The sequence below is a fragment of the Eumetopias jubatus genome, unplaced genomic scaffold (genome assembly GCF_037043125.1).
Source record: "Eumetopias jubatus isolate StellerSeaLion01/CBP00866 unplaced genomic scaffold, mEumJub1_p1.0 scaffold_8, whole genome shotgun sequence".
Lineage (NCBI taxonomy): Eukaryota > Metazoa > Chordata > Mammalia > Carnivora > Otariidae > Eumetopias > Eumetopias jubatus.
In genome coordinates, this window is record NW_028274814.1 from 112,001,139 (window position 1) to 112,011,806 (window position 10,668).

The following is a 10,668-nucleotide window of genomic DNA, read 5'->3' on the forward strand; positions in this document are numbered from 1 at the left end:
GAATCATAAAGAAATGGAGCCAGAATCCTGATAGAACCAGCTTCCTGAGGCTGACCTACCTCTGAACTTTCCAATTACATAAACCAAGAATTTCATTCCCTCCTATCATGTAGGCCACTCTGAGTTGGGTTTTTGTTACCTCCAATGAAATCATCCTACTGATATAGTCCTTATCGCTTTCGACTTCATATCATTTTCATATCAGCTTTATATTGCCTATTATACCTTTGACTTTATCTTTGTATCTGCCCAGGGTGCCTACAGTATACACCTGTATACGGAAACATAACTGCGGGTTGAATTGAGCCAACCAATTCAGTATTTCTCAAGTGAACGCCACTTACGTGGGATGTTAAAACATTTTATGGAGGGAAATAATTCTACCTTTAAATAGGATTGACAAGCACTGGGTTTTTTAAGAAGGGAATAATTTCTTCATTACAGTATTTATTAAAGTCCTCAATGTACTACACTAATGTGCATTATGACAAAAAGTGAGATCTAATCTAGTATATGTGTCGAATGTATTTAACTCCTTATCTCTTTCATCCTCCATGTCCTGAGGAACTAATGTTACAAAGAACACATGAGGGAGAATACTATCGTATGTCAAGCTATGTTAAGAACTCCAACTTGATAGGCTTTGAGGAGTAGAAAGGAAGAAGAAAAGGAAGTTTTCTCCACAATTTCAGAAATGAAGGCCAGCCAAAGAATTTACCTTTGACACCCTCACCCCGCTCCACATACCTTCTTGTCATAAGAAAAAAAATTGCAATTATGTGTGGTAATGGATGGTAACTGAACTTACTTTGGTGATCATTTCACAATATATCATTACGTTGTATACCGAAAACTAATACAATATTATATGTCAATTATTCTCAATAAAAAATAATAATAATGGTAATTTTTATGCTATTCCTATCTGGTAGGCATTGTTTTCATAATTACCTCAATCATAACTTAGTGATACTCTCTTAGACTATCCCACACGGTCTTGTAAAGTTGCTCTATTTCTATATAGTTAGCTTTTATTGCAAAACAAACCACTGCAAAACTGAATGGCTTAAGTTTTGTGTGGCCCAGGAGGTTACTGACCCACCGGTTCCACGGCTATCCCTCCAGTCCTAACCCTCCTGGCCCGTGTTTCCTAAGCCTGGTCCTTCTGTGTCCTAGGAGCTGCCTCAGACCCGAGCCATGCGGGGTGTGCCTGGGGCATGGCTTTGATTCCGGAAGCTATGGAGCCGCCACAGACCACTCTGGTCCAGTGGAAATGGGAGCAATAGTGGGGAGCTGGAAAACCTTAGGCAAAACAAACACTGTCTTGTTAGATCTCTGCCCACCGTCAAGGGCATAACAGCAGAGAGTATTTCTTGGTGGATTTTTATGGCACCGACATCTGTCGAAAGTAAAAGAGAATGTTTCTCCCAAGACGTTGATGTGATTCGGCCTAATGAAAAGATTCACCAAATTGCATCTTTATTTTTAATTCCTTCAGGCATGAACACTATTAATCTAGTCTACAAACTTGACCTTTACCCATTTAGAAAGGTGTTGCAGGTACCACTTGATATTTTTGCAGGTATGTTTAGCTTTTGAGCCCCTCTGCTGTGAGGGGGAGATAGAACAGCTTGCTTAGAGCCTCTCTGTCATCCCTGATACCAGCGGATCACTCCCGACTTCCCTTTCATTGATTAAGTTTCTTCGCCAACGGGACCTTTTTGTCTTACAAGTTTCTCAGGCTTTACGTCAGGCAACAATAACACCAGTTGTGGAACAAAATGTATTAAAATTGCCTTGGATTGCTAGCTAATTGTTCAGACCATTGAAGCAAGCAAAAACATATATATATATATATATATATATATATATATATATATATATACATATTTTTTAGAAATCACTGTAGTATATAAGCCTTTTAATCCGGGTGGTAAAAGTGACATTCTAAACAAACTCACTTTTTTAGTGAGTTTTAAGTGGCTTATAGGGCCCATAATTCATTATTTCTCTCAGCTCTTCTGATGGGGGTCGGCCTGTCAGGGACTGAAAGGTCTAAGCCGATGGCCTCACACGTCTGAGGTCTCAGCCAGAAAAGCTGAGATGGCTGGCCTCCCTCCAGGTGCTTTCTCCTTCCCCAGGGAGTTTGTTCCGGCTTCCTCAGAAGGTGGTCTCTTGATTCCCAGCAGCAAGACACCAAACCCCAGCGCACAAGTACTTTTCACACGTCCGCTGTGTCTCGTGTGCTAATGTCCCATTGGGCAAAATAGGTCCCGAGATTAAATTCAAATACGAAAAGGAGAGGAATACACTCCCCCGTTTGATGAGAGAGTGGGGAAGTCACGTTATACAGGGGCATCTGTGAAGGGAGGGAAGTGAGCATCACGGCCATCTTGGCAAACCATCCATTTTGCTCCCTCTCTGGCCACAGTGAAAGCTGAGATGAGCAGTCCCAGCTGAACCCAACACAAATTGCTGACCCACGCAATTGTGAGCAAATACAGGATTGCCATTTAGGCCACAAAATCTGGGGAATATGGCTTGACTGCAAAAGCTAACTGAAGAACTTCTGAATCCATTAAGGTAGGTAAAAGTTCCAAAATGTTTTTCAGTTTCCTTTTTAAAACTCCTCTTATTTTTTAGTATTTTTTATATTGTAGTATTTTTACTATTTTAAAGGACTTTAGAGACATCACGTGACTTTCCCCTGCACTTTCTACTAGGCAGGTTGGAAAACAAAGGGTTGTTCACTCATGGAAGTCAAGTATAAATCTGGTAGTTGAAACTGGGGGCAAGCCTCTTCCTGCCCCTTCTGAACCCAATGTGCCATTGAGGAGAAGGAAGAGAGAGGGTTTGATGGAACCACCACAAAAGCAAAACACACGGCTGATGAAGAAACGACCGACATAGGAGAAACCACCATGTGCCTTCATCCTCAATATGACATATTAAGGCCAAACCATAAGCAATGCGTTTCCTTATGAAAGCTCTCAGAATTCATAGAACAGATTGCATGGCAAAGAAAAAGCAGGCAAAAAAGAGAGGCTGGCAACTCGGCTGTACATTTGAATTTTAAAAGGAAACATTCCCACTTTCCCACCCACCATTACTCAAACTGTGTTTCCAAACTAGTCCTCTATCAGAATGTAACAGCATAAATGCCGATGAGAATTAGGACGCCCGGATTTTCATTTTGCCCCTCAGCAGCTGTTGAACCTCAACTAAGTCATTTGACCCCTTTGGGTCTGTGCTTTCACAACTATTAATTGAAAGGGTCAGATTAGGTGATGTGCCTGAAAGTTGCTCTTCCAGAAATTAAATGCTCATATTGGAAAGCTGGGCAGTAGAGCACTGTGGTCAAAACCATGAACTCTGTTATCATAAAGAACCAGTTTCAGGTTCAGCTCAGCAACTGACGAGCTGTAGAATCCTGAGCAAATGTCTTAAATTCTCAGTTTCCTCATCTGTAAAATGAGAACAAGAACTGTATGAGAATCTGCTAATTATGAGATACTGCATATCACATATTCAGCCTATATCTGGCACATTAGGAAGTGCTCTTCATGTTGCTGACAAGAACCTACACCATGTCTGTTAATCCTGCCCGCACTGTCATAAAAGACATAGATCAGGTCGATCAGGGTCACATGTTCCACAAAGGAATCCTAAAGCTGCCCCCTCACAGCTGCCTGAAACTCAGCTCTGCTTGCATGTCCTGGAGACAAAGCAGAAGTTGACTATCCAAAATCAACAGAACATTCTGGAACCACTGCTCTCCCTGCCCAAGCTGTTTCACTTCCCTTTTTAAAAACTAGTATCGAGTCTAAGAAAGAAAAAGAGATAGATTTAGGGTCTGAATTTAAAGAAACAAAAAGCAGGTTGTGCAGACAACTTTGACTTCTGCCCTGATTTGTGGAGGATCTCCTAGCCGCAGTTCCCGGAGTATCTTTAACTTCCAGGCATCTGCTTGAAACAGGATACTCAGTCGAACCAGTAATTCTGGTCTCTCCATTTTTCTCCTTGTGTACAGGGCATCAAAGGAACAAATAATGCTTAAAACATCCAAATAGCTTTATTCCTCCCCTAAAAATAGCTATATCGTGCACAAAATGAGAACTAATCGAGAGTAGACTTGGGCAGGAAGGCTGTTATTCAATCTTGAAGGGTCCCCGCTGGAATTACGAAGGATAATAACAAAACAACAATAGCAATGTGGGGACCAGGGGCAATCTCATCGCCTCCCCCTTCATCTAAGCCAGTAGACCCAAGAAAGAATTTATAGGGAGGCAGGGCCAAGGCAGGAAAATGAAGGAATGCCCACATACCGTATGAATCAATCATTAAAAGCTCTAAAAACAGGTGAAGAAATAGGTAAATAAAGGTAGATGTTATTCTCATGTTAGAGAAGAAAATAATCAGATCTTGAGAGATGATTTCCCCCAAAGACACAGAGCCACACCATGGGTCTAGATGAAGGACATTATAAAAAATAGCCCAATGAATCCTGCTGACTTTCCGTGTTAAGGGTGTTGAGGAAACTGTATTACAATATACTGAATCCCCTTTTAAATAAACTCTAGGAGAAATTTCATTCTGGATTCTAGACAGGAACAGCTTTGTTCCTCTTAGGCAACTGGTTTGTTTTTCTCATCGATGAGCTTTTCAATCATTAAATTTTTCATGTTTTCCTCTTTGCCTGGAAGTTAGAAAACTCAAAATTAAGTGTGTGCCCAGCTCTAATACACATACAGGATTTCAAGCATGGATTTTGTGAGCTAATGTTTGTCCTAGCTCATTTCTTCTTTTTTTTTTCTTCATTGATATTCTCAGATTTGAAAATCTCATCTTATATGTTCATCTTATTACAAACTATGTATCTTTAAATGCTAATTACCAAAATCTTGTAAAAACTCACCAAGTTGTACATTATACAATATATGTTATATTCAATAAAGTACTGGGAAAAAGTAAAAAAGAAATAGGTAAATAACATAAGTTCTATTTTCCTGCTTTGACAGCTAGACCCTTATTAACAAAGAAGACCAGGCTGCAATTTGGAGTTCCACACTGACATGTGGTGACCCGGGGAGGGCCATCCCCTGACCCCTGCCCACCCCTTCTCCGTCTCCTGGCTCTATCCAGCACCACAAGCAGCCTAAGGCCCATTTGGGGCTCGCCGAGAGCATATATCCAAGTCATTCAAACTCCCTCTGCCATCTGGCCTTCAGCCACCACATAGGCCTAAAAGTGCACAACAGTCTGGCCAGGAGGGCAAACCCAGGGCAGATGCCCACACAGGCACTGGGGTCAGGCCTGAGGAGGTCAAGAGGTCTGGGCATCTGGGACAGGGTCTCTAAAAAGAGTATAAACCTTATTTATTTATTTTTATTTGAAAAAGAGAGAGAGCACAAGGTGAGGGTGGGGGAGGGACAGAGGGAGAAGCAGGCCTCCCTCCGAGCAGGGAGCCTGATCTGATGCGGGACTCAATCCCAGGACCCTGGGATCGTGACCTAAGCCGAAGGCAGATGCTTAATGACTGAGCCACTCAGGCGCCCAAGAGCATAAACTTCAGGCAGGTGTATATTCCCTCGACCTCTCAGACTCCTTACTCAGTCTATCCCAAGGAAACCAGATGAGGCCCGTTGAGTGTGGGGCTCAGGCCAGAGGCACCTCTTGCCTGGTCCTGGAAGCAAAACTGAGGAGACCACAGCCTTCTCAGAATCTCCTCAGACCTTAGCCCCAGGGGTTGTTCCACCAGGGAGAGCCCCCCACACCTTCCCCCACGGACATACAGCCTCGGTGGAAGTTCCCTGCACTTCAGCTTCTTTTAGGTAACACCTCTGCTCCCACAACCTCTGCCATAAATCACAAACAAATGTCAAGCAACCGGCTTCTTTCTAATGTCACCCCTTTGACATTATTCTTCAGTCTAAAACTGAAACCCAACTTTCTCATTTTCTCCAAATTCAGAAAGCTCATCTTTTCTTCACAATTTACCCTGCTCTAGGGTATTCTGCTCATTTGTTATCTACATCACGAAATACATACCTCACACATGCACCATGACCATCTTAAAGTCATTACCCCTCCCTTGCTTCCCATGAAAGCAGGAAATCGAGAAATAAGAAATATGGAGACTAATGCCTGGTTCCTTCTTTTAAATTAATAATTACTGATCTCCAGCTTTGCCTCTTTATTTCAGGGCCCCGATTATTTCCTGATTTTATTAGTACCCCCTTTTCTGTCAGGTTATTCCTCCCAGTAGCCCTAAGACTGACATCAGTTCAGCCCGAACCACCGAAGTTATGGTTCTGGCACGCCTTCCTCAGAGCCCAGTGGGTGCTCCTCAGCCCTCTGCATGAGGCCATCACAGACCCCTCAGGCAGCTGCCTTTGCCATCAGTCTTCTTCTCTCCCTCAGCCACTCCCTGCCGGCTCGGCCCCCTTTCACCCACTTGCATTAAGTGGCCTCTCCTTTGTCTGGGTCTCCCCTGCTCCTCTGGGTACCCCGGCAGAACTCTCTCTGTTCTACGTACCATCTTCTCAACCAGGACCCATTAAGATCCCTCCTCACGGGCAGGGGAAATCGTCACCAGGCCGAGGCACAGGGAAGGCGCTCAGACAGCAGGCTTATTCTCTTTCCATCAGCCCTTGAATATCTCCTCCACGAACACCAGGCCAGTTCTAGAAAGAGTGGAGTGAAAAACAGGGCCAGTTTCATGAACGGGCAGCCCGTGCTTTCTGGGCCATGTGCTCGGTTTAAGGCTCAGCTGTCACCATCCTAAAACTCCTGGTAATCTTATCTTTGAGATTTTAAGTGAAATCCAAAGGGACCATGGGGCCCACATGTGAGCAGAGGTGGACACCTACCGTGTCTGTCTGCCTTGTCACCCGATTCAGAGCTTGCAATGCCCCACGAACTCAGGATCCCTGTGGCTCCGGCACGACTGGAAGCAAGTACAAGCAAGTTCCACCTGCGGCTGCATAAGTGGGGGGTGCAGGCCACACCTGGGGACCATGCTTTCTATTCCACCCAGAACTTGTTACAAATGCAGGAAGGCAATGGGGTTCGAAAAGACCCAGACAACCAAGGAAGCTAATCATATCTTTTGTTACTCCTGGTACTTCCCTGTATTACCCAACCACCTCCCCTGAAAAGGATGACATCAAAAAAAGGGAAAGACAGGGCGACCAATAGCTCCTTTCCTTGTCATCCCTTCTTACTCATCAATAAGCAAAAGGTAGGGTGTTGGTACATGTTGCATATCAATAAACAGAAACAGGTGGGTTCATTTTGTGCAGCGTTTCCACTGTTCTGGTAGGAACAAAATCCATGTGCATGTATGAACTACAAAACACTGAAATGGCGTTTTGTGATTCTGTATACAAGTAAAATGATCTTACATTTGCATTTAAAGCTGGCATTGCACAATATAGAAATGAATGGTAAAATTAACGCTAATAATTTTAAATGTTAATGTCTCTTTACTTAGAATTGCATTAAATGACAAATTTAAAACACTATGATAAATTGAAAGAGAAGCTGCAGAAGAAAGGAAAAAAAATTTTATGTTAGTATCTTTAGCACTATTTTTTTTTCTTGATATTTGAACAAAAGGCCCTACATTTTCTCTTTGGACTGGGCCATGCAAGTTACATAGCCGTCCCCAGTGAAGAGTGAAAAGAGATTGAGTGGGACAGAGGCGGGCTAGAGGGTGTCAGAGCCGGGCCACAGCCCAGCAGTATGTAGACATTTGTCTAAATGAGCTCTGTGACACCAGACCCCATACTCAAACTCCTCCAGTACGGTCCAGTCTCATTCAGACTGAGAGCCAAAATGCTCACTATGGCTCTATACCTCCAACACCTTCCCTGACCACCTCGTATAAACAAATAATACTTTGTTTATCTTGCTTTATTTTCCTCTTTAGCACCTCTCACCCCTGGGCCTCTCACATAATGTATTTATTTCTTTATTTAAATTCTTGGTCTCAAGGTGCCTAGCTGGCTCAGTTGGTAGGGCATGCAACTCTTGATCTCAAGGTTGTGAGTTCGAGCCCCACATTGGGTGTAGAGAGTCTGTTAATTAATTAGTTAGTTAGTTAAATTCTTGGTCTCTTCCATGGGAATGTAAGCTCCATGAGAGTAGAGACTTGCCAGTTTTATTCACTGCTATATACTCAAACTAGAACAGTAGAAATAGTTGTTGGATGAATAAGGCCAATACACTTCCTAAAATCTAAAGTCATTTAGATTGAGATAAGAAAACTTATTTAAATATGGAGACATAAAGCTGGATGAGCTTTCATATTACAAAATAATCTCTACCATGGATCCACAAATGGTGTCTGATATCCAAAGTCAGGAGGCATTCTCCTTAGGGAAAAGAAAACCACCCAGCCAGGGCGCCAGAGAGCCTGGGGCTGGGCAATGGACTCAGTCTTTAATGAGCTGTGCCATTGTAAGCAATAACTAGAACCTACTAAGGCCTCAAGTCCCTTAGCTACAAAATGCACATGATTTAATAATACCTGCCCACTTTACCTCACAGGTTTTTGCGTGTGATGAATGAGACAATAAATGTAAATAAACATGGTTTTGCAAAGCTGAAATGTTAAGAAATGCTAGGGACTTGTATTTGCCCAGCTAAGTAAGGCAACAGTGGGACGAGGGGAGGGGGCTTAGGGAGGGGAGACCAGGACTGTTGGGCCATTTAGCGCAGACTGGAATTTAGAGACCCGCATGAAAGAAGCAATGCAGAATAGCAGATGCCAGGTCCCTGACCTTTCACAGGGCGACCCCCATACGTCTCCCATTTGGCACGAATGTCACTGAGCCCAATTAGAATTACCCTTTCACATAACATTCAAATTCCTGGACTTCCGAGAACAGCCATATAAGGGAGGAACAGACAGTGAAGATAAGAGGAGAGGAGAGGCAAAGGTTACAGAAAAAAATGAAGAGACTTTTGCATTCCGCTACACAAAGGACAAGATGTTTCAACAAATCCTGTAATTCTGGAAAAGATTTAACTAGAGGATCTTTACCCAAGTTGCCAGCCATTCTTTTTCCCAGCACTTTTGTGGCAGGGGTGTTTTGTTTTGTTTTGTTCTGTTTTAATTAGTTTTTACTTCCAGGCCTTATTTTTACTTGTTTTGTTTATTTGTTTTGTTTTTATTTATTTGTTTAATTTTTCATTTCCTTTTGCTGCCCTCCCTATGTAAGCTGATATATTCCCAGCACCAGAGCCACTCCACGTCCCCCAGTTTAGTCTGTTTCGATATAGAGCAGAATTTGTCACGTCAGGACACTCGCCTCCGCTAGAATATATTTTTAAAATTCATTTTCATGCTAACAGTGCTCCTGCAAAGATGGTGAAGCATAGCAAATCAAATTGTGCATGATTCTTCGTCAGGAAACGGAAGCATTTTTTAAGGCACCCTTAGATGCTTTAAATGAACCTTTTTGGTCAAGGGCTCCAGATAACTTAAGCTGAACAGTGTTGAAATAAAAATAAAAATGCTGTGACATGGAACAAAGAAGGGAGGTAGAAGTGGCTGTCAAAAGTGGGCAGCATGACAGCGTTCCTGACAGGGAAACCCTGCACTCTATTTTTAAACCAACCTATGTAATTTAGGAGAGAAGTTACCACATGTCCTAATAAAGCTTTTGGGGGCGGCTAGAAGATACGTTTGCAGTGCTGAAAATGGCAGTGCCTCCCACACTGAGTACGAGCCCCGAGATTCTGCCTTTTCGCAGCACCAAAAAAAGAAAAGAAGAGGAGAGGAGAGGAGAGGAGAGGAGAGGAAAGGAGAGGAAAGGAGAGGAAAGGAGAGGAAAGGAGAGGAAAGGAAAGGAAAGGAAAGGAAAGGAAAGGAAAGGAAAGGAAAGGAAAGGAAAGGAAAGGAAAGGAAAGGAAAGGAAAGGAAAAGAAAGGAAAGGAAAGAAGGAAAGAAAGAAAACGAAAGAAAGAAAGAAAACTAAAAGTATGCATTTTCTGAGCAAAATGGAAGCAGCCTCTAAGAAGAGAAAACACAGGTGCGCCTGGGTGGCTCAGATGTTTAAGCATCTGCCTTCTGCTCGAGTCATGATCCCAGGGTCCTGGGATCGAGTTGTGCATCGGGCTCCCTGCTCAGCAGGAGCCCTTCCCCTGCTCATGCTCTCTCTCTTTCTCAAATAAATAAATAAAACCTTTAAAAGAAGAAGAAGAAGAAGAGGAGGAGGAGGAGAAAACACAGAAACTCCCAGATCTTGGAATGTTGGTGTGAACATCACCTTGTTGGTGTTGATAACAAGCAAGAGATGTGAGAGCCATAGAGTCTAAGTGAGTGAGGTGGAGAAAAATTGGTAGTGGGTCATAGATAAATGTGTTGTTTAACATAATTTCAATGAGAAAGATGGAGCATATAGGACAGAATTTGAACAGGAGTGCCTCTAATACTCCAATATCTGGTCCTCAGAGAAAGGGTGAAGATGGAAATTCGTCTCCACAGCGAGGATGCAGAGTGTTTTGGCAGAGAGATTATGAAATCCCACCCCACAACTTTCTAATTGAGTGTGTACTCTTAGTTAATTAACGTCTCTGAGCCTTGGTTTTCCTTATCTATAAAATGGGGCTGATGACATTGTACCTGGCAGGGTTGCTGTATTTAATAAAAACAACAGTGAA